The sequence below is a fragment of the Amphiprion ocellaris genome, chromosome 5 (assembly GCF_022539595.1).
Source record: "Amphiprion ocellaris isolate individual 3 ecotype Okinawa chromosome 5, ASM2253959v1, whole genome shotgun sequence".
NCBI lineage: Eukaryota > Metazoa > Chordata > Actinopteri > Pomacentridae > Amphiprion > Amphiprion ocellaris.
The window spans coordinates 34,074,877-34,097,562 of NC_072770.1; the positions used below are offsets into that span (position 1 = coordinate 34,074,877).

The following is a 22,686-nucleotide window of genomic DNA, read 5'->3' on the forward strand; positions in this document are numbered from 1 at the left end:
AAACTTAGCTGATAGTTTCTGACAAAATGGTCCTTCCCACAGTAATATCCTTATGACACCTGCACTGACAGCTGTGCCAGCATACATTTGTCCTGGCAGACAGCCAGTCCCTCCCAGTAACAGCCATCTACCTCCCTGCTGTTGTGCAGCAGTCATATCCAAAAAGCCACCAAATCATCATAAAAACGCACAGAGAGAAATATGCACAGCATCAGTAGGTATCTTCATTTAAGAGGTGAAAATAAAAGTGAAATCTCAAAAATATGCTGAGCTTTGTTTTTCTTATCATACATTTCTGCCTTTTTTTTTTTTTTTTTTTTTTTTACATTAAATGTTACTTGTTAACACAAATATTTCCTCCAGGTTCTCTGAAACATCTGCTGTCAGTTTTGTGCAGTATTGTAGTTTCTGCTTGTTTTTTGTTTTGTACCACTGTGTTTTATGACTCAGTTGTTTTAGTATGTCTGTCCATCCCATTTTTTATTTTTTTTTTCCACCATTGGTAGCCAGGAAACACATATGAATCAGATACGGATGTTGGAATATTTAGTGTCTTGGCTCTGAACTTGCCACTCCCTAAAGGAAGCTCAACACAACAAAGGCTGGGGGGCAACATTAATAACATTTCCACACAGGAACTAAGGGCTTCAGTATGCTTCAAACTGACTGCTTGCCAGACAACCAAAAAGCATCCCCTGAATAGCAGCAGGATGCCTCCAAAAATCCATTAACCTCCCAAAACATGCAGTACAACGATCATGCTCAATTTACACAGCAGTTGGCCAGGTGAGCAGAGATAAGAGCGAAGGTGGGGTTTCAATTTCTCTCTTTTATTCATACAAATAAAGTCTTACAGGAGGCAGTGGGATGACAGACAATGCCAAAATTAAAAAGAAAATGCGTTAAAACTGATTCAAGGCTAAAAAGGGATGAGTCCAAAATGGAAAATATAGGTTTTCTGTGCAGCCAGTTTTCTGCCAGTTTCTGCCAGTTTGCCCCCCATTCATTGCCTCATGCTTTTATAGTCAGATCACACAGGTGACTGTTGGGGTTTACATGGTGCAGTTGCTGTAGGAGTAGCATTAAATGACTGCAACAGATAGAGTTTCCCTATGAGTAGTACAGCAGCAGGCCTGGCAAATCAAATCATTGGGAAGAGCACAAGCAGCTTAACAACACATCCCGAAACAATATACAATGCAGCAAATACTGTTTGTCACGTGAGAGTAGCAGCAGACTTCAGTAGTCTTTCTGAACTAGCTCACAGGCTTTACTCCATTCCAGTCAGCCTAATCACACGGAACAGATTATTATGTGAATGCAGAATTTGTATAGCTAAGAGTTTATGATTATCATCTTGCCTCTGACATCATCATTCCTTGCAAGCATATTCAAGTGATAATAATAACATTCCTTTCAAAAAACGCATTAGACACGCAGCCCAATGCCCAATACTACGTGAAATTTTCTACATGTGCGCTTGCAGCTCAGTCATTGCATTTCATTTCAGTGAAGTTATATACTACACATGCAGAGTGAGCGCTGGTGCTGGTGCCTGGCTCAGTTCTGCGCATTGGCTGGGAACAAACCACCGTATGGCTGCGTCCTGCTAAGCTCCTCAGACCATGAGGGGAGCAAACCATCTTGAGAGCAAAGATGAAAAACATCTAAATCTTCAGTCGGTGAAAGGCAAGCACTTTCAATAAATAAATACAGCATATTACCCCATATTTCTGGGTTATTTTGTGCATTTTGTTAATATGGTAAATGACTATTCTAACTGGAAACAGCTGATTTTTAATGGAATATCTCCATAGAGGTACAGAGGAACATTTCCAGCAACCATCACTCCTGTGTTCTAATGCTGCATTGTGTTAGCTAATGGTGTTGAAAGATTAATTGATGATTAGAAAACCCTTGTGAAATTATGCTAGCACATGAATTAAAGTGTAAGTTTTCATGGAAAACATGAAATTGCCTGGGTGACCCCAAATGTTTGAACAGTAGTGCATATATACTAAGTCTGCATCTGCTCATCTGAGCATGCAGTTGCGGTGGAAGTGTTAGTTGTGCTGATGACACAGACATGAGTGGAGCGGCTCTGACAGCTCCAGTCTAGCAGAGGTAGTAGCAGCTCAGAAGTCACCTCCAGGGCCTCAACAATACACACACTGTGGAAATGGTAATCTGTTTTCCCTCCCTGCCAGCTTGGCCAAGGCTTCCAGTAGCGTGCACACTCTCCAACCACATCACAATCAAAAAAAAAGAAAAAAAAGAAAAAACTCTACTTACTCTTCTTATGGCTGTATTTTTCCATAGTTGTTTAATGTGAAAAATGCAGAAATGTTATTCAATTGACTTTGAGATGGGACACAGCATATACTAGGTGACTATATTAATGGAAGTTACTGATATGAAGATTTCATTGATTGTCTTTGCATCATCCTTCTGCAACTATTGTCCCCCATTCAGACTTTTAAAAAATTCTACCTTACAAAGGTAACAAGGCTTTTGAAGTCAGGACTAATGTGAATTTGTGTGTTTACCCTATCTATCTGAGTGTAATGTTGAAATAAACAGAATATGTTTGAATACCGCTACATAAATAATGTTTCTTAATATTATTATTACTATTATTTCATGTCATATCGAACGAACATGGTTGACTGTCTGTTTGTTTTTTAGGGGGGAATTATCAAGACTCTCCTCCTAACAAGAACAGATAGTTTGAGCAAGTGCCCCAAAACATCTGCTTATGTCCATGTGGCAAAGCCTTCTAGTGACTAGTAATTCAGACGAAGAAGGACGTTATGTGATGCTGTCATAAACTCACGAGTCCAGGATGATTGGTGTTAACAGAGCATCATTTTTATTTTTGTCACCATGATGACAATGCTCCTAACTTTACCCGAGTAGCAATTATAACCCAAATTATGACATTTGCTTAGCATTCTATTACTGGGTGTCAGTTCAGAAAATTCCCCGGTGTGTATGTTGGTGTGAACAAATGACTCACAGCACTTTGTTTAAGCTATGTGCAGCCTTTACACTGAACCTGAACTTTTAAATGATATCCATTGTAGACTACCTAGCACTTTCTTCACCCAGGATCCCTGACCAAAGCTGTGTCAGGATATTTCTGAGTCTTCTGTTCACCTTTACAACAGAGTACTGATAGTGTATCTACTCCCAGCAGACTGACAGACAGACAGGCAGTGAGAGAAGCAAATGCCCTTATCACTGCCTGCCATATGATGGGATTAGCTGGAGTGTTGTCTAACAAAGCATTAATGAACAGTTTTAATTGCCTGCACGGCATTCCCTGCCAAGCCCCTGAACTACACACTCTCACACACACACACACACACACACACACACACACACAATACAACACACAGTTGTGTTGCGCATTTGTCCCATCTGAAATTGCGTCCAAGTGATACACAATTTGTTTTCATCACTGGAGTACAATCACACCATTACTGCTGTCAGTCCAATCCATTTGTTTACAATGTGACACAGAATATGGGTTTAAAAACATTCATTTAACTTTAACCTCCATTCAGCGCTTCACATAATACAGACTTAATTGAAATCAATAGATGTTTCTGATTATCTTGCAGTGACATATTACAGTGCAGCTCACTGTAGCAGCAGGACTTTGGCACCACTGTGACCTGAAAAGTCCCTCTGATTACAACATTGCAGCATCCTTCATTTCACTTCACTACAGTCCTGCAAGAGGTCTGTTTTGAAAGGACTGTTATAACAAAATATCTCTATCAGTTTGTGGTGGGGGTGTTGTTTGCTCAGCTGGGATGAGCAAACATTTCATAAACAGAGATGGCAACCTGATCATTCTCTGTGCATTTTTCTGTCTATAAAGGCCATTGCTTAAGGTTACAGTTCCTGTATGATCTGCAGCATCAGTCAAATGACAAGCATAATGCTCCAGAGTAAACACAACATTTTTTTTTAATGTTTGTTGCTACTATTGTGCATTTTGTATTATTTGATAGAGGCAGTCTATTGGTTTGGCCAACCAAACGTATTGTTCTTCTTTTTATTTTTATTTTTACCATTACTATTATCACACAAAGCCCAAGATTATTTCAACTATTGAAATAAATATTGAAAGAGGAATACATTCTTTATATGCAAAGTGAAATGTTTAACATAAAATCAAAAGTCATGCATTTACACCAATGTTCTATTAAGTGTCAGATAGCAACAAATGACAACTTTCAGAGCAAACCACTGGAATTTGCATCTACTGTAGTTAAGCAACGTCATTCTAATTGTTTCCTGCAGTTATATACACAGATCAGCCACAACATAAAAGCCACTGATAGGGAATTGAATGACTTCTATCATCGCTTAACAATGTTCTGCTAGAAAACCTTGCATCGTGGCATTTGTTTGGCAACACCGTTTTCCTAGATACATCACAAAAACTGCTCAGGAACATTTCAAGCAACACAATAACGGGCCCAAAACATTGACCTGCTCTTCAAACTCCTTAATCAAGCATCTCTGGGTCATGTTCCAGTCCACAGAGGCTGCACCCCACAGCCCAGTAGATGCTGAGCAAGCACTCCATAACTGGATTCACAGGACAGGCCCTAACCATGAACCCACGAGTCAAAGCTGTTTTGACAGCATGAGAGGGAAATACACAATACTAGGCAGCTGGTTTAAATGTTGCATCTGATCTGTACACCTCTTTCATGAACCTTTGACTCATCAAACATCCCAGAATGGTCAGCAGCTGCTGCACTCTATCAATCACCAATCAATAACTGATTAAGCAGATGGAGGATAGTTTAATCAAGATTTTAGCAAAGTAAAAGGTGGAGAAATATGACCTGAGGCAAGTATTTTAGGTCTGACTGACCGAATACTTTGTGGAAAAATAACCAGCAAAAAACAGTGCATTTGTGGTCAAAAGTTTGTCCATGTGTCAACCAAAAAGTAAAAACTAGAAAACAATCTCATAATGACACTTACATGTACTGTAGCGCTCAAACTGCAACAACAATTTGTATGTAGGGAATTTAATATCAGCAGGTAAGTTGCACTGTGAGGCTTCAGCCAAAAGATATTTCTTTAGACCCTCTCTGCATTGTATTGATGGACAGAGAAGAAGAAAGCCTAACAAAACAGAGCCCATGAATTTCAGCTAGAAACAGCTCTCACAAACAAGTTATAATCCCCAGTAGAGAGAGTGACTGCCACACCAGAGCCTCAGCCAATGAACCTGTCCCATCTCTTCCAGCCTCTGAGGCTTTTTGAAACGCCACATTTATCACCAAATGTACTGGGAGTGCTCGCAATATGCTGCATGTCGAAGCTCTGGCGCAGCTCCCTTTCTTTGTGGCATTGTCTTCATACAAATGATACAAAACAAAATACAACACATATTCCACCTGTGAATGAGATACAGTAGAAAGACTAAAGGCATGAGACAAGCAATTAATAATTTTCATATTCTTTACTTTTTCTTTTTCTTTTCATGCGTTTTCATAGCACCGTACGTGTCATTCTTGAAAAACATCCTGTGCTCCAACCCCATGCACAGCAGAAATACAAGATCTTCAGTGACTCATCAAACCTCACCTTATTATTGACGAATGTTTAATTAGTGCTCCATTTGCTGTCAAGAAGCATCACCCCATCATCCCCGTGCTCTCTCTAAGACAAGTTGTTCGTGTGCTTGTGGCGCTCAAGAAACATCACGTACTTGACACAGTTTTCTGAGTACTAATCGCACAGTTTGCAAAAAGGCTAAAATTGCAGCTAAAGTATGACTGTTCAGGATGCAAGGCTGAACCAAAAGGAAGAAAATTAACCCTTCAGTGGCATAAATGCTACATTTTTTTAAAAACTTGAGCCAGTGAAATCAAGTAATTGTTATTGTTTGCTTTCATTAAAGGTTAAAGTACCACTACACAGTAATACACAAGTGTTGGAACATACATACTATATTTTTTTTTATCATTACACTCTATAATTGTCCCTTCTGAGTTAATGTGCATAGCACTGTCATGGAAAGTCCATCTATGAGCACATATCAACAAAAAAATAATAATCCAAAAGTCAGCTAGTAATATTTTGTGATCCATATGTAGCTGCATGTCGCAATAACACAAAAAAAAAAAATACATGGAAGAAGTGCTACCACCAGCAAAACCCTTTTTTCTGCATTTGGAACTTTTCCTGCACCGCCAGTCAAAGGTCTTCTTCTTCAATCTATGGCTCTGCAGCGAGGGCAAGATGCTAACTGCCTGAGTGCTGATAGTGTGAGTTGGGATGGGATCTGCTGTCTGCCATTATGAATTACACCAGCCGTGAAACTAAGATGACCTGTTGAAAATCTATATATAGGAATATAAGCTATCAACACTGCTTTCAGAAAGGAAATACTAGCCTCAACTAGAATGGCACACTGGGAAAATCTCTAAACTTTCCGATGGCCTGTCCATGTCTGTAACATGCTAATATTTTCTGACTAGCAAAAAACATCAAGTACATGTGTAGATGAAGGATTTTCATGAGTTCAAATGTATTTGTTTATAAAAAATGCTATTGGACAAACTGCAGTTTTAATCTGGTGAATATCTGACCAAAATTTCTCTCAAAACGATACATCTCATGTCATGGGCTCACCAAAGTCACCAAACAAAGATTGGTATCCTTGGAGTCACAGTGCAAACTTGACCATGCAGTCGTCCCTTAGTATGGGAAATAATTCACATGTCTGCAACACATGAGGCAGTCCTCCAGTCCATGTTTCTTACTGAATTTGAGCCACCTTACTTTAGACCTCCATTCAAATGTCTTTACATTCCAGAATACAAAATCTATTTTTGATACAAACACATGCGAAAGAAACTATCCTTGAATAAATGTCCTCTAAGGTGCAGCGAGTCATTGCTCAACAGCACATCATCCAACCAAGGATGCATCATATGTCAGCTTCCCCCAGCCTCTCTCCCTCTCTCTCTCCTTAATGCTGCTTATGCAGAAAGGAAGAAATCTGATGTCATGCCTGCCTGCCTTCGGCTGTCAAGCCTTCATGCACACACAAACACACATACATACACAGACAACGCTATTTACAGTATAATTACTTCCATGACAGTTCAGATGCAAGCCCATCACTGCGTATTATCAAACCACTGAGGCGTGTAACAGTCTATACTATAGAGAGAAAAATCTATGAGTTCTATTACGGAACCACACACGAACAAAAGCACACCCAACGTAATCCAGTAGAGGAAAAGTGTTCACTGACGTTTTCTTTCTGGAGATTTTTTCTTTTATAAATGAACCTATTTGAAATTCCAAAAAATCCTGAGCTCATGAAGAGACTTTCAATCCCGCCAGCAAACCTTTGGAAGCCGGAATAACTCATCTAAACTTCTTATCTTACCCATTACCATTCAAATGTAGGCTAGTGTGCAGAATTTTGCAGGAAATAACAGGCAAGGGATATTTATGGGTTTCTAAAGGCTACAGTTACTATGCAAATCCTGCGTAGATGACTGAGTGATCGCATAGATCACTGAGTGACTCAGAGCGCTGCAATCCTGCTGTTCTCCCTCTCGCTCTTTCTCCACAACCTGAGCCAGCCGAGCAGAACATGCACTTGTCTTTGCTTCATGCTTCAATTTTACCATTGCTGAGGGGCGTGCTGAGAGAAACTGGATGTAATTAGGAGGATGTTTGAGAGGCAGTTGGATATTAACATGGGTTTCACCACTCAACATGATGTTGGCTGCCAGGCGCACATCTCCTGCAGACACTTTGTTTGCAGACAGATGTTCTGTAAGGCCCCCCTGCCCCATCAGAAAATTGTGGGACGTAAGCTCTGATTGTAGTTGTTGTGCGCATCTATCATGGAGATGATGTGGTCTGAAAAGAACTTTGCCCAAAGTTTTAGTCCTATTGTTTCTTGTTTTAGGAGAAATTTGATAAATCCTAAAACTATAGAGGACAAAGAACTACACGTCCAGATGCTTCATGTCCAACCCTGTGCCTCAAAAATCACTTTTTATACTCCACTATAGGTTTTCCCTTGAGTGGTTTGAAGAAACACAAATGTTGTTTGAATTATGTTCACTGGTACAGAAATGTTTCCAGTTAAAGAAGGAAGGACAGAAGGACTAGATTATTGTAACATTCCTTTAACTTTTCAACCAGGTCTATAATGAAGGAGGCAAAAATTTCAGTAATGTAACTGACAGACATTTTTCCAGTAGAAAATTTCATTCATACACCTCTAGTTTTTCTGTTATGACAAAACATCTGCTGTGAAAAGCAATATTAGTTTTTGATTATGTCTTCCTTCAGCATCAGTTGCATTTAGTGCTAATAAGCCAGTGTTTGTATTTGGCCATAAAGGCCTGATTCACAGTCTCCTCTGAACAGTTGATGTAGAGATGTGTTTGCTACTAGAACTCTGTGCGGCATTTATCTGGGCTCTAATGTGAGCTGCAGAGTGAGGTCAACAGTGAGTTTTTGTATGCTTAGTACTTGGCTAAGTTTTACCAAAATGAGTGTTTTAAATCTCACCTGAGTGATACTCAGACTTAGTAAATAGGACATGCTTCGAAGAAAAATGGCAGAGACAGATTACAGATTAAGCGTGCCACATCCAGCTCTCTAACTCTTCTTTCTGTCTCCTTTCTCATGGTAAATACCTTCCTTTTCTCTGCTAGGAGAAAGTAGTGGGAAACAGTGAGTCAGGCTGGAGTGCTGAGAGCTGGACCGGACTGTTAATGCTACTCAATGAATTAAGAGTCGGTTCTGCTGGTTTACCATTTGAATGACCGGGAGGCTTGGGAAGGTGGTGAGCTCTGGACACAAAGAGATGCTTCACAGCCTAAATGCACTTTGGTTCACATCTACATGTCTAAATATTTGCTTCCAGGAACGCAGCATGTTGTGCATAAGTGGGAATACATTACACTGTGGAGCAACACACAAAAAATGTCATTTTAAGTTGTTGTTCCATGTCTAATTTTGATTTACATGTGAGTTGATCATCTTCATTGTAATTTTAACCCTCACAAAGTATTTTTAAAGTGTGTACTTATTAGAGCAAACTTGGAACATTGTGAATTTGCAGTCAGGTCTTTAAAAAAAGACTAAATGCTTAATTTTTTTCCAATTAACAAAGTTTTCTACAGAAAATAATTTAATACTAAATATAAATAAACACCTGTCCATCATGTTTCTACTGGCAGCTGCTTCATTTCCACTCTTAATCCTGTATACATGCATACAAGATTACAGTAGCGGTTCACATGGTTCAACTAGCTCTTTGGCAGAAGGATAAGCAGAGGATACCAGGATAAGTCTCCCAGTGATCAGCCAATACAGCAAGCAGTCAGCTGTGGTGAGGCATCACTGGTCTGTTTGCTGTACACTCTAAGGGCAATCAGGCTCGGTTAATGAAGCCTTACCTTCACATCATGGCCAGTGTGGGTGTCATGTTGGTTAGATTTTGGGCTTCCATCTTCAGAACATCTAGAGAAAAGGACAAAGTTTTCTGTGAAGCATTTATTTTATTTTATTTAACCTTTATTTGACCAGGTAAGTTAGTTGAGAACTAATTCTCATTTTTAATAATGACCTGGCCAAGAGGCAGCACACAAACAAGATAAACAATAAAACAGATTACAAGTAAAGCATATCACACAACAACATGTAAAACATCAGGAAGTTTATCTTGTGTAACCTTGCAACTGCCGTTCTATGTGTGTATTTTCAACCCCCAACACTCCTCAAGTCATGGACTTGATGGTGGATTTCAGATTGCTGCCTCAATAAATGGGTTTCCCTGTGGTTGTAAACCTGGGGAAAAAGTGTCTAACTGCTAATTCTGCTATATAGGGCCTTTATTTCTCAAGGTGACCTGTAGGGAGCACAATGGTGGCACTTCAGTCGCCACAAGGCGCTTTCACAAGCCCCGTCATCAGTGAGGCGTGACCACCAAGTGAGTCCTGATTACAAGTACTTTACTGTACAAGAAGCCCTCTGAGGGCAGTATTTATAAATAGCTCATATTTCTGAAAAAATAAAAAAGAATACAGAAGTTTTGTTGTGTTTCCCATCACCATAGTAGCCACAGAGGCTCTACTCATTAAAAGCTTTGCAAGAATAACTTGCAATTATTTTAAAAATTTGCACTGTTAACAGGTCCTGCTGTAGTACTAATCTTGTGTCAAAAGACTACAGCATGCACATTCATTTTAGAAATATTCGGTGCACATCAGCTAACCAACAGCTTTGGCAGCTCTCACTTAGCATACTGCATATTTTAGCATATTGTATTTGAGTAAGAAGAGGTTTAGAACCCATTTTCTTAGGGTTTTGATTATTAATTGTGTTTACTTTGTATATGGATAGGGAAATACATTCTTCCTCTTGGCTCAAATGCAGGTCATGAGCAGCACAATTTTGGCTAGTCACAAACTTTAACACTGAATCAAAAAGTTGCAACATGCAATCAAATAAAACACAGACAAAATTTAATGATTTCTCCTTGAAGCTTAAATCATTGTAGGAAATGTTTGAACCATAAATCACAAAAACAAAAATTAAGACATTGAGGATCTGCCTGATCCAAATAGCGTGGAAATGTTTGCATCTGCTAATGGCACAATTAATCACACAGGCTAGCGCATGTGTCACATACTCGAACAACACATTCTTTTCATTTCCACATAGCACGAAATTCCCCTCTCCCACCGACCTCGCTTTCTTTTCTGCAGCAGGAATATCTCCAGGCAGCCTTGCAAGACAATGACACACAATTACCCAGAGCAAAAAGCACTGTGGCACTGACAAATGTAGTTTTTACTGAGCAGGAGACACTATGCTCTCACATCAGAGTTAAATACCTCCTATTTATCTCAGCCAAGGCAAGAGAGAGAAAAGAGCAAAAGGGAAAAGGGAGGCAGAGAGCGAGAAAGTCAAAGTGATCAAGACAGACAGAGAGAGGGGGAAGTAAGCCGTGGGCTATGGAGACATTGCAAGACGTTCCATGACAACCGAGCAGGAGGATTCTGAACCATTTCGTCCTATGTTCCTATTACGAACGTCACATGCCAAGCAAGGACTTGTGCAGTGAGGTGCAGCTGCATAATGACCTATAGCTTATTTCTCACACAGAGATGAGTGGCACAGGCTATTTTGCACAACTCAATTGAATTGAAACTGGCGTAATACAGAATCACAGAAAAACATTTTAATTTTAGATGAGTCACAGTGAAGGTCTTTGATCAAAGAGGAAAAGTCTCACCATACCAAAGGTTTAAACTCTAAAATCTGGGGCTGTTGAATTACATCATCTCACAAAAAGCTACCAAACTAACTCTGGCATGAGAGCATGTCAAAGTAAAGTGCACTAGTAAAAATGGCAAAATACATCGGAAAAAACAATATGAAAACACATATGCATTGTATTTCTAATTAAAGCAATCACTGAATATTTGTAAACATGAAGAAAGACGCACATTTGAGCGATGTGCACAAGTATGCACCACTGTGCTCAGCAAGCAAAACAAGAAAAAGAAAAAATTCAAAGGAAGTTTCATGACCACTTTAATGGACTAAGATGAAAAACCACAGTGTTTAAATAACATGACTACAAATAAACAAATGCCCCGGACACTTTCTTCCATGTAATTCAGGTGTGCATCCATCAGAGCCCAGTTGAATGGTAAAAGTATGTGTAATTAGGCAGCTGTCCATCATGTTTCTACTGGCAGCTGCTTCATTTCCACTCTTAATCCTGTATACATGCATACAAGATTACAGTAGCGGTTCACATGGTTCAACTAGCTCTTTGGCAGAAGGATAAGCAGAGGATACCAGGATAAGTCTCCCAGTGATCAGCCAATACAGCAAGCAGTCAGCTGTGGTGAGGCATCACTGCTCTGTTTGCTGTACACTCTAAGGGCAATCAGGCTCGGTTAATGAAGCCTTACCTTCACATCATGGCCAGTGTGGGTGTCATGTTGGTTAGATTTTGGGCTTCCATCTTCAGAACATCTAGAGAAAAGGACAAAGTTTTCTGTGAAGCATTTATTTTATTTTATTTAACCTTTATTTGACCAGGTAAGTTAGTTGAGAACTAATTCTCATTTTTAATAATGACCTGGCCAAGAGGCAGCACACAAACAAGATAAACAATAAAACAGATTACAAGTAAAGCATATCACACAACAACATGTAAAACATCAGGAAGTTTATCCTGTGTAACCTTGCAACTGCCGTTCTATGTGTGTATTTTCAACCCCCAACACTCCTCAAGTCATGGACTTGATGGTGGATTTCAGATTGCTGCCTCAATAAATGGGTTTCCCTGTGGTTGTAAACCTGGGGAAAAAGTGTCTAACTGCTAATTCTGCTATATAGGGCCTTTATTTCTCAAGGTGACCTGTAGGGAGCACAATGGTGGCACTTCAGTCGCCACAAGGCGCTTTCACAAGCCCCGTCATCAGTGAGGCGTGACCACCAAGTGAGTCCTGATTACAAGTACTTTACTGTACAAGAAGCCCTCTGAGGGCAGTATTTATAAATAGCTCATATTTCTGAAAAAATAAAAAAGAATACAGAAGTTTTGTTGTGTTTCCCATCACCATAGTAGCCACAGAGGCTCTACTCATTAAAAGCTTTGCAAGAATAACTTGCAATTATTTTAAAAATTTGCACTGTTAACAGGTCCTGCTGTAGTACTAATCTTGTGTCAAAAGACTACAGCATGCACATTCATTTTAGAAATATTCGGTGCACATCAGCTAACCAACAGCTTTGGCAGCTCTCACTTAGCATACTGCATATTTTAGCATATTGTATTTGAGTAAGAAGAGGTTTAGAACCCATTTTCTTAGGGTTTTGATTATTAATTGTGTTTACTTTGTATATGGATAGGGAAATACATTCTTCCTCTTGGCTCAAATGCAGGTCATGAGCAGCACAATTTTGGCTAGTCACAAACTTTAACACTGAATCAAAAAGTTGCAACATGCAATCAAATAAAACACAGACAAAATTTAATGATTTCTCCTTGAAGCTTAAATCATTGTAGGAAATGTTTGAACCATAAATCACAAAAACAAAAATTAAGACATTGAGGATCTGCCTGATCCAAATAGCGTGGAAATGTTTGCATCTGCTAATGGCACAATTAATCACACAGGCTAGCGCATGTGTCACATACTCGAACAACACATTCTTTTCATTTCCACATAGCACGAAATTCCCCTCTCCCACCGACCTCGCTTTCTTTTCTGCAGCAGGAATATCTCCAGGCAGCCTTGCAAGACAATGACACACAATTACCCAGAGCAAAAAGCACTGTGGCACTGACAAATGTAGTTTTTACTGAGCAGGAGACACTATGCTCTCACATCAGAGTTAAATACCTCCTATTTATCTCAGCCAAGGCAAGAGAGAGAAAAGAGCAAAAGGGAAAAGGGAGGCAGAGAGCGAGAAAGTCAAAGTGATCAAGACAGACAGAGAGAGGGGGAAGTAAGCCGTGGGCTATGGAGACATTGCAAGACGTTCCATGACAACCGAGCAGGAGGATTCTGAACCATTTCGTCCTATGTTCCTATTACGAACGTCACATGCCAAGCAAGGACTTGTGCAGTGAGGTGCAGCTGCATAATGACCTATAGCTTATTTCTCACACAGAGATGAGTGGCACAGGCTATTTTGCACAACTCAATTGAATTGAAACTGGCGTAATACAGAATCACAGAAAAACATTTTAATTTTAGATGAGTCACAGTGAAGGTCTTTGATCAAAGAGGAAAAGTCTCACCATACCAAAGGTTTAAACTCTAAAATCTGGGGCTGTTGAATTACATCATCTCACAAAAAGCTACCAAACTAACTCTGGCATGAGAGCATGTCAAAGTAAAGTGCACTAGTAAAAATGGCAAAATACATCGGAAAAAACAATATGAAAACACATATGCATTGTATTTCTAATTAAAGCAATCACTGAATATTTGTAAACATGAAGAAAGACGCACATTTGAGCGATGTGCACAAGTATGCACCACTGTGCTCAGCAAGCAAAACAAGAAAAAGAAAAAATTCAAAGGAAGTTTCATGAGCCAGTGCTTATGCAAACCCTCTTTCAAGCTCCAAAAAAAAGACATAAACAAAGCAAGAATAGTGTTTGTCTTTACTGGCATTTCCATCTTTTAAATGATTTGCCAAATATGAAAGAAGTCATCATCCTTATTCTTTATGTGTGTTTAAATATATGCAGCATTTCATTTATAGAAGTATGGATTTAGTAATTGCTTGGTCCGTGATAAAAAAAAGAGACTTCATTTGTCTTTCAATAGAGGGTAATTCATTTTCCTTAAGTCTGAAGTAATCATATATATGCATCACATGGAATCAGTCCTAAGAAACAAGCAAATCATGTAAACATTATAGTCTTGGTTCTACAGGCTTGGCGTTAAATCTATATGACAATGTGAGCATGAAGTTGCGGTTTATTTGTTTTGATTGTATCATGATTCAGATATGGAAAAATGACAGACTTTGATGTTCTGTGCTCCATGTTCTCCTTGTGGGTTTCCTTAAGGTACACCAGTTTCCTATAAGGGATCTTCCAGTCATTGCCCTTCATAACGATACTGGTTTTAGAACGGATGTGAGTATGGTTTTAATGCAGAGGACAAACTTCCCCATTGAAGTGCAAAAAAAGACAAAAAATTAACTGAAGTTAACATAATGGCTGAATTGGTTAAAAAAAAATGTTGTTCAATTTGTAATTAGAAAAAAAGCAACTTAAACCTGGTGTGAGGAACTTTTATCTCCCCCATCTGGCAGTAAGAGTAATGACACAAACACCGTCAACACCAGCTTATGTCTAGCCCTCAATCACGGTCTCTAAACTTTCTTTTATATCTACAGCATCAAAAACCTTTCTTGGACATGTCTACCATAGACTCTGCCATGCCCCTAATTGCTGTAGCCTACTTCATCTCTGTTGCCAAACCAGTCATTGCTGGTTAACATACAACACATCAGTCCTGGTGTACCAGCGTGAGAATGTCACCACAGAAACCACAAATAAAACTCTGCTGGGATGAAAAGAGATTAACCTTCTGCTGATAGACTTAATCAGCACTGTGTGAACTCATTTGGCAGGGCCTTGAATGTTACAGACGCTCATTTATATGTAAAAGTCCTGCACTCTAGCTTTTAAAGCAAACATTGAGTATTGATTATTTCATTTCAGTAGGGCTGATCTCTGGGGTTTAGCCAAATGTTTTCCATTAACCCAGGTTGGTCTATCTTACACACATCGTGCTGTGCACTGCTGTGATGAGAAGCGTTTTATCTGCAGCAGGACCAGACTCTTCTCCTTATCTCTTCTCATATTGCAGCTGTGTTTCCTATTTACTACAAATGCAAATCAAATGTTAACTGCTGTTGTGGCTTCACCTTTAGAACTCTCCACTGGTGAACTGGCAGAGTGATTTTAAAGGGAAAAAGCTAAAACTACACAGCATTTAACAGTGCTTCATGAGTCAGAATATTCTTACATAAAAACATCTCCACTCAACCAGATATGAACATATTCCGTGCCAGCTGGTCAGAAAATATTTTCCAGTGCAAACAGGTAAAGCCCCAGTGTAGTGAAAATGTCTCTAACTGTAGTTTGTAACTAGCACGCCTCCAATGTGTCATTAAGGAAAACAACTTTACCTTGCTGCAAGTGAGGTGTAAAAACATTCACAGCGAGCCAGCATGGCTGAACTGCTTACAGGCGTTCTCGGCGACTCGACTCCCCACAATGGAAATCCCTTATGCCCCTTCATAGCCACCAGCTCATGATTCAAGGCGTTTGTGGTTTGACTGTGAGGATTAGTCTGGAAAAGGGTCCTGTTGGGGGTCACGGGTTATTATTCTTCTCAAATAGGCTCTTTAGGCCACACCACTCTAGGTTGGTGAGTTACTTTTCTCAAATTTGGACTACCGCGCTTATTCAGGTGTCAATCAAAGTAACAAGCATGCAACAAAAAAGCCAACATGAATAGTTAAGTGCACAAAAATATTCCTACCTGTCTAAAGTTACGCTAATTACAAACTGGAATGTCTAGAATCTCAGGAAAATATATTATTAGTCTTCAGTGTGCTGCAACCCAAACACCATCCTCCAGTATTATCACTGCATGACACCTCAATTCACCAGAAAACTGCATTATGATATTCATGACAAGAAAAACTAAATGCGCCTTGCTTTGTCTCCAAACAGGTGATATCAAATTGAATGTCACACTGTAAGGCATGACTGGATTTTCTGAAGCAACCAATTTCACAGTGTAGCCATGACAGGACTGTCTGTCTCTGTGGTCTTTCATATGTGAAGGTTATCTGAAGAGGGCAAAACGCCTCACATGCATGGTTTCTGTTTGTGTTTTGTCATTCTCCAGCAATCAGAGGTTCTCTATCTCATATATTTCTTTTATTTCTAAAGCCCAGTAGTGATCTTGTAAGTCTGGCCCAGTAAATTACCAGGGGTCATTGCAGGTTCAAGGTCAGTCGGAGCTTTGAGTAAGGTCACGTGGAACAGCTTCAGTCACATTTCCGCCTCGCTCAGCCCCCCTCTGTAGGAGCAGCCATTGTGATAGCAGATAATTACCTCTGCAACATGTGATATTTGGGCGGGCTTGTGTTTGTGTGTGTTTGACTCAATGTGTGCCTCCTTCCTCAATAGTGTTTGCAGCATTTTCCCTGTTTCTTGTGTTTGTGTTTTACAGTGGAAGATGTATGTTTCTCCAGATGCAGTTTTGATTTGGTTCATTGTCAGCATTCACTTCCATTTGTGGTTGTTGACATTTGTTTTTCCAATTTTGGCAGCTTCTTTCACTTGCTTGATGCTGCTGTCTAGAAAAACTCTCCAGCCATATGTCAAGCATACGCTGCCCAGTCCCCAAAAAACTGACTTTTGGACAATGCCAAGTCTTTCACACAATGATCATCTTCAGCACAGAAACTCGTCTTTTGTAATCTCTGTGTCACTGTGTCACAGTGCAAATGGCTCTCAGGGCTCTCTGTGAGCTGAGGCATAACGCAAGAAGAGCTGAGGCGGTGGGTATTTGAAAAGAAAGCTCCGATAGTATTCAGTCTTTAGCATTTAGAGCATTTCATAGAGCAGTGGGCACCAGGAGGCTGGAGGAATTAATCCATGGCCCCTTTCAGAAAGTTAGTGAATGCCCTGAGTGGCGCTAGGAGAAAAGCACAAGGCCCGGCAGCGTTGGGAACTGATGATCCATGATGCCTTTATGCTATGCTGGTCTGCATCTCTATGCCTTCTTCTTCTCCCTCTGCACTGCTGTAGCTGTATCTGTTGAAGGAGAAAACCTGACTGCACTCCATGAATACAGAGAAGCTGTCTTAGTTACTACTAGAAAGCATCTACTCAAAGACCCTCACAGCTCAAAGTTCTTTGTACTCTTTCTGCCTACTGTTCACAGCTCACTAATGCATGGTGGCGTTAATCTCAACAACAAAGTACACTATCATCACTATGGACACAAAATTTAAAAAGTAGTAGTGTTTGATATGCAACAAAGTTAATAAACGTGACATGATTTTAAAAAAAGCATCGCTATGTGTATAGGATGAGGAAAAGAGTTTGTCTTTGAGATTGCGGAAGCAATTGTGTAAGCGTGAAAACTAAACTGGACAACAAATTCAATAATAAAGAAAGCAAATCAGAAAATGAAGAAGAAATACTATAACCAACATCTAGAGCAAATACAGTGAAATATGCATGTCTGCAGAAATAAAAGCAAAATTAGGAAAATATTTAACTGCTAAAGAGCAAATTAAAAGTTACTAATGAATTATCATTAGCAACACATCAGCTCAACAGCTAGTATAAACATGACCATATCACAGATCACAAAAGATTATGTAATAAAAATGGTCCCCATTGATGATGCTCCAGAAAGGCATTTGATGGAGAAGATACTGTAAATCATGCATGTCAATATTTGTTTGACTGCAGATCTGACAAAAGGAGCGGTTCAACAAAGGCAGTTAAACTACAACAGTTCTATAACTGTGCCACTAGCTGTTGCTACTAGCAACAGATTGCTCAAGTAAAACCAGCTGGTGGCAAAGCAATGCAGCATCTGTGATTATTCTATTAGAGGAACACATCATGCTTAACAAAGGTCCAATGAGTGTGGATTAGCAGGTGCACAGCAGTATGGAGATGCAGAGGAGTAGTTTCCAAAATGGGTATCAAAGCACTCTGTAGTGTCTTGACGACAGACCAAGAGTGTCACAAGATTTATCATATCATTGAGCTGTTTTCCACTGCAGGAATTTGTGGGTTGTTTTAAGGCTGCTGAACCTTTATGCATGTTCAAGCGCAGAAACAAACCTGGTTGAACCTCTTTCAGGCACATTTTCGAGGAAGAAAAAGTACCTACTTCAAGGTAGGTATCTCTCTGAGCAGCCCTGAATAAACTGCTAGGTGAGTCTCAATGCTGAGTGGGTCAATTTGGATTTTTCTGCCCTCTCCATGACCGTATCTAACATTGCCAGGCTAACATAATAAACACTACATTGTTCTAGTTCCTGCGTGTCCATACAGCTGGAGTTATGTCCAGTAACATTGTATATGGCACAGCTGGATTTAGAAAAAGAAATGCGGTTGATTAGAGGTACATCTCTGAAGCACTATCTCATACTTGCCTCATGGTTCCGGTAGTGGAAAGCCACCTAATGTCCATTTATTGTACATGTAATCATTAACAAAATAGAAAGGTGACATTTCCATTAACTGCATTTTATGTTACGAATGGTAATGTATATATAAGGATTATAATAATACTAGGTTTACTTGTCAATCACTCTTTAAAACCATGTAAACTAACAAAAACAACACTGAATATATCAGTGTATTTAAGTGTAATAATTAAAGCAATATCGTGATGAAAAAAGCTCGGGAACCGCTGCTGCAGAGGACAGTAATCCTTCATCGACATGTCCCTCATGTATTATTAGAAGAAAGAGATACACACATGTCTGACTTATGATATCACTCCACACTGGTTAGTGGTCAAGTGCAGGGACAGATCAGTGCCTCTAATCACGTGTGAATAGATACATCACTGCAGACAGCTCCATAGTCAAGGTGGATCATCAAAAGTACTTGAACATGTTACAGGACCAATAAAGAGATGACATATTGATATAAAAAAGAAAAATACATACAGGCATACTAGTCAAAATAGTCACTTTACAACCACATATATGTCTTTAATAGGATCCTTTGTGTGATTTTCTAGTTTCTGACATTTGTAATTAGCTGGGGTCTGACTCTTGCTTTATTTTACCCCCCTTTACATGGACGTTATGCAGGGAAATTAGCTAAGAAGATATTGGTATTTCATTAAGCTGTGCTCTGTCAACCATCCCCCATTTCCCTTCTCTGCCCCCATGGCTATACCAATTTCTCTGCATTTCGTTTAGTCTTGCTGTGTCTACTTCTGTCAGCCATCCCTTTGTATTTCTCTTTTTGTCTTTCTCCCTCTTGTTTTCTCGAGCGCTGTGAACTGACCACAACCTATTTTTATATTAAACACACAGCCGAGTGGCTCACAATGGTTTTAATGCGAATGTACATTTGGTATCTCAGTGCGCTGTCCTAAACAGAGACACCATTTTTATACCCATTGACCCACTAGATTCAGAAAATACACCAAGGCCAGCAACCTTTTCTGAGCTGAGAGGCTTACAGTCACAGAAAGAAAGAGTCCTTCATAACAGTACACTTGCAGTTATAGCCTTCATCACAAAATACAAAGACACTAAATACTTCCTTTCACCATTCTGGCTGTGTGCAGAATTAAGATCATATATTTGATAAGAGTTTTTTTGTGTGCTGTTAGGCTCTGTGTAACTAGTCTATACAAGTCAACAGTCCTTCACTCAAGAAGGATACACTTCTTTTCTAATCCACAGAACACGATTTCAGTTTGGTGGAATTGTTAGCTGACATAAGCCATTTCCTTCATTTCAAAGGGTTTCTAAGGGCTGCAAAGCCCCCAGATCCTCGAATGACCTAAATGTGGGAATGAGAAGAAATGTCATAGTAGTTGTTAGAATAATAATCATGACTTGGATGGGAATTTTTCTGTCATCATGTCAGATGACAAAAATCATGTTACTATACAAACTATGGATGAAATATATTTCGACTGTTAATGCGGAGAACAATATTACACATGTTGATATTGTGATAAATTAAAGGCAAAACTGCTTTTATAGCGAAATGCATTAGAGTAAAGGCAGTTCTCTCCAAAATTAATTAGGTCTCATTGGAGGACAAATCAATTAAAAGCTTGGTATATTCAAACAACATGCATCAGTAGCCTCCAGTCTGTTTTACTCGATAGTTTTGGTCCCATGGGGTAAACAGTAGTGGAGAATTGTTAATTTTTCCATTATCACAAAGTAGTATCAAAATTGACAATTACATTTTTTCCAATATACAACAGCAAGACATAATCACAAAATCAGTAAATGTGACCTCCCAACGCCTGAGGCACAGCAAGTCACAGAGCAGCAATGTTCATTTTAATGATCTCATGCTGCATTTCACTCATTACTTTTACTGTTCGCAGGCTGCTGTATCTTCCAGGCTTGTGGGACCTTTCCTTTAGTCCAGTGTGCAAAAAAATACAGTAGTTGGGAGTCAGTACATATAGTATGCAGTGCAACATGGAGTGGATTTGGCATATACAGTAATGTACATATTTTCTAGTTGGTCTTTGCTTGTCAGGCCAGATACTATTAATCCCATGATGTAGGATAAAAAAAAAAATTAAAAAAGAGTCTCGTCGATGTATGAGAGGACCATCTCTGTAAATCTGTGTAGTCTGAATCTAAATTAAAATCTGAAATGACTAACGGGTCACATATGTAGTCAGGAAACAGCTGCCTAATCAGTTTTGCCTCAATAGCAGGCCATGCTCTTTTCACTAGTCATTATGTGAGGAGAGGTGTTGGTGAGGCACCAAAATATAAGCCAAGTCTGACAGAGTTTGCAATGACATTTAAGCAGCAATCACGTCTTGGTCATTTCATTCTCAGAAGTATATTTTTAGTCCATGGTGCCTGTCATACACTTCACTACAGTTGCATCAACATTGAGCAGTAAAAGTTAGATACAGTAAGATGTAAAACATCAGTACTATTATGGTAATTCATCATATACAGGCATGTGGTTGACAAATGCAATTAAAACCCATTATAAATGAGAGAAAATACTAATTCAGATGACTCCATATAGGCCACAATGGGTCACTGAAGAGTCTCATGAAATTAGAAATGTCATAAAACATTTGCTATGGCCTTCTCAGTCGCCAGATTTTGACCCATATAACACCTTTTAGAATTTAAGCCAAAAAGCATATAAGCTGTTCTGACTCTTTTTGGTGGCTCCTGCATTTTGGTTCCCAGATTCATGATGCTGGCAGAAGGACCAGCATCAGTTTAGGGCAACAAAACTGAAAAGGTGGGGTGAATTCATCATAATAAACTATGCAGATCATCTTGCTACCGGCCATCTCAGCTACTGAAATTATGAATCTTATCACAGAGTAACAGAACAGCTCCTGATAGAAAGCTGAACGCTGAGACCCATCATCTTAAAAATAAAAACTGTGTCTGTTGCACTGTCTTAGCATCTCTGTTTTTATTCTCGACCATAGAGAGAGCCTCTGGGGAACATTGTTAGAAAACCTTTGATATGTGACTTTGTCAAATTTGTACCTCATGGCAATGGCAGATCTATTAAAGGAGTTTTTGCCCCCCCTAAAAAAAATCATGTCTTTTCTGACTCATTCATAATACATGTCTAATAATGAACTCCTTGAAGAATTCCCAGACAGCTATTGCAAAATAATGGAAATTCTAGATTACTTGCAGGACATTTAAATTCCACTGATCTCTGTACATTTCCATCAGATTGCATGAATACTTGCAACCTAATTCAACCAGAGTCAGTTCAGATTTTCAACCTAAAGCTAATGCTGATTGATAAGCACATACTCAAGTTATATATTCTCCTCATACCACATAGTAGTTGCTCATTGTTTCAGTGAAGCGTAACAGAAGAGGATCACAAGCCACAAAAAGTGAGAGAACATCAACTCGTCTACATGTCTAGTTGCATGTCTATACTTTGGATTAGTCTCCAGGAGCAAGCTTTCAGTATTTAATACTCTGGTGTTAGCCAGGCAACAACTGTTATATACCTCAACAAGACACAAACAACGTGGCTTTCTATTACTTTTATGGTTTGTATGTACAGGTTCGGGCACACTGACAGCACCAATGAAAAATGGTGGTTTTCATAACATTTGTGACCTAAATGGCAATGCTGGCAGTATAAGTGGAACATTTTCATTTTCAACTTAAACAACAAGCCAAAAACATTTTGAGGCTCTACTTAAAGGGTTCAAAGCAATCAACAACAGTTCAGATGCTCTAAAATGTTTTCTGTAGTTTTAGACCATAGAAGTTGGATAGTTACAGATTTCAGATTATTATTTATAAAGAAATAATTAATTTAAAAATGTAAACTGACTAAATATGTTATGAAGAAGCTGCTACAAAATGTTG

At 39.2% G+C, this 22,686-nt stretch overlaps 1 long non-coding RNA gene across 1 annotated transcript in view; it reads right to left on the reverse strand.

Moving 5' to 3' along the window:
* The window catches only part of LOC118469716 (uncharacterized), a 112,981-nt gene that overhangs the window by 61,558 nt on the left and 28,737 nt on the right, over positions 1–22,686 (reverse strand). The window contains exon 3 of the long non-coding RNA XR_008601681.1: positions 9,468–9,531. This is a non-coding gene — a long non-coding RNA (uncharacterized LOC118469716). The remainder of the gene's footprint in view (positions 1–9,467; positions 9,532–22,686) is intronic.